General features: G+C 35.8%; 1 non-coding gene across 1 annotated transcript; it reads right to left on the reverse strand.

The window, feature by feature from the left end:
* Positions 1–579: 579 nt before the first annotated feature.
* Positions 580–2,569, reverse strand: LOC128923316 (small subunit ribosomal RNA). The gene has a single exon (XR_008472283.1). It is a non-coding gene; the product is annotated as a small subunit ribosomal RNA (ribosomal RNA).
* Between the last annotated feature and the right edge of the window lie 403 nt (positions 2,570–2,972).

The following is a 2,972-nucleotide window of genomic DNA, read 5'->3' on the forward strand; positions in this document are numbered from 1 at the left end:
TGTTCATGTGTCCTGAAGTTCACACGATGACGCACAGTTAGCTGCGTTCTTCATCGACCCATGAGCCGAGTGATCCACCGCTTAGAGTGATAATTTTTTGTTTATTTTAATTTAACGTCAAGAGTTTTTAATTTATTGAAAGAATAACATTGCGTTTTCGTATATTATATAAATTATTTTAAAACATCTTTCAATAAATTGTAATTTTCAACCCAAACATTTACAAGTTGCGCATGTCTTAGTCCAACAAAAACAGTAATTCCTTTTTTATTACATTTTATTTAATTACTATAAATTTTTAAGGAATTACACGTTAATGAGAACAAATTAACTTTTCATTTATATTATTTTTATAAATAATAAGTACAACTATATATGTTTAAAGGTTTGTTGCGTTCAAATACAATGTATGCGATATAATTTTCATTATACTACAATACAAGGAGTAAAAAAAAAAGAAAAAAAGAAAAACATTCAAATAAATGAATGAAAAGAAAAAAAGAAAATAATTTTTCTTTTTTATTCTTTTTTTGTTTGTTTGTTTGTTTTTTTTTATAATATTTACGGATAGGAACACAATAATGATCCTTCCGCTGGTTCACCTACGGAAACCTTGTTACGACTTTTACTTCCTCTAAATAATCAAGTTCGGTCAACTTTTGCGAAACAACCGTGAAACAAAAGGCGTCACAGTGATCACGTCCGGAGACCTCACTAAATAATTCAATCGGTAGTAGCGACGGGCGGTGTGTACAAAGGGCAGGGACGTAATCAATGCGAGTTAATGACTCACACTTACTGGGAATTCCAAGTTCATGTGAACAGTTTCAGTTCACAATCCCAAGCATGAAAGTGGTTCAGCGGTTTACCCGGACCTCTCGGTCTAGGAAATACACGTTGATACTTTCATTGTAGCGCGCGTGCAGCCCGGGACATCTAAGGGCATCACAGACCTGTTATTGCTCAATCTCGTTACTGCTAGACGCAATTTGTCCATTTAAGAAGCTAGTGTCCTTATAATGGGACAAACCAACAGGTACGGCTCCACTTATATAAACACATTCAAACACTTGCACATTCAAGATGAACTCATGAATGAAGGCTATATAAGCTTCAACACCATAATCCTGAAAGCATCTATTTAATATATTTGAGTCTCGTTCGTTATCGGAATTAACCAGACAAATCACTCCACGAACTAAGAACGGCCATGCACCACCACCCATAGATTCGAGAAAGAGCTATCAATCTGTCTTACACGCTTATGTTCGGACCTGGTAAGTTTTCCCGTGTTGAGTCAAATTAAGCCGCAGGCTCCACTCCTGGTGGTGCCCTTCCGTCAATTCCTTTAAGTTTCAGCTTTGCAACCATACTTCCCCCTGAGCCCAAAAGCTTTGGTTTCCCGGGAAGCGACTGAGAGAGCCATAGTAGTAGATACACCCAATTGCTAGCTGGCATCGTTTATGGTTAGAACTAGGGCGGTATCTGATCGCCTTCGAACCTCTAACTTTCGTTCTTGATTAATGAAAACATCTTTGACAAATGCTTTCGCTTAAGTTAGTCTTACGACGGTCCAAGAATTTCACCTCTCGCGTCGTAATACTAATGCCCCCAAACTGCTTCTATTAATCATTACCTCTTGATCTAAACACCAATGAAAGTAGAACAGAGGTCTTATTTCATTATTCCATGCACAAAATATTCAGGCATTTGGAGCCTGCTTTAAGCACTCTAATTTGTTCAAAGTAATTGTACCGGCCCACAACAACACTCGATGAAGAGCACTGAAGCAGGTTTAAATAGGAGGAATATGTAAAAAATACATTGTATTAATTACATATAAGAACTCCACCGGTAATACGCTTGCATACATAAGGTAATGTACATACCACAATTATAGCTGTACTACCCGTATGAAGCACAAATTCAACTACGAACGTTTTAACCGCAACAACTTTAATATACGCTATTGGAGCTGGAATTACCGCGGCTGCTGGCACCAGACTTGCCCTCCAATAGGTCCTTGTTAAAGGATTTAAAGTGTACTCATTCCAATTACAGGGCCTCGGATATGAGTCCTGTATTGTTATTTTTCGTCACTACCTCCCCAAACTGGGAGTGGGTAATTTACGCACCTGCTGCCTTCCTTAGATGTGGTAGCCGTTTCTCAGGTTCCCTCTCCGGAATCGAACCCTGATTCCCCGTTACCCGTTGCAACCATGGTAGTCCTAGATACTACCATCAAAAGTTGATAGGGCAGACATTTGAAAGATCTGTCGTCGGTACGAGACCATACGATCTGCAAGTTATCTAGAGTTCAACCAATATAACGATCTTACGATCGCTTGGTTTTAGCCTAATAAAAGCACACGTTCCAAAAGGTCCGTGTTTATTTTGCATGTATTAGCTCTAGAATTACCACAGTTATCCAAGTAACTGTTAACGATCTATGGAACCATAACTGATATAATGAGCCTTTTGCGGTTTCACTTTTAATTTGTTTGTACTTAGACATACATGGCTTAATCTTTGAGACAAGCATATAACTACTGGCAGGATCAACCAGAATAATATTTTTTATTCATTTATATAATATTTTTTATACTATATAAATTTTTATAATGATATTTTCAATATTTGAAAATTAAGTACACGACATATACAAAATGCAAAGAAGAACGAAATCGCGACAATAAATAGTTATGAAATTTCTTTTACTACGATTGATTAAAAAATTCACTTCATTTCATTTAATTTCATATTATTGTATTATTTATTGCGGTCTTATTCGGACTTTGAGATTTTATCTTATCGTGAGAAAGAATTTTCGTTCTCTATACATATATAATATAATTATTAATGTAAGGACGATGTTTCTTCTTGTATTTGTTAAACTTTCAAATAATATCATTTTTTATACATTTTACTTTATTTCAATGCATATAGTGTATATATCTTTTTTTGAGAGTATA

Source organism: Zeugodacus cucurbitae, chromosome X (genome assembly GCF_028554725.1).
Source record: "Zeugodacus cucurbitae isolate PBARC_wt_2022May chromosome X, idZeuCucr1.2, whole genome shotgun sequence".
NCBI lineage: Eukaryota > Metazoa > Arthropoda > Insecta > Diptera > Tephritidae > Zeugodacus > Zeugodacus cucurbitae.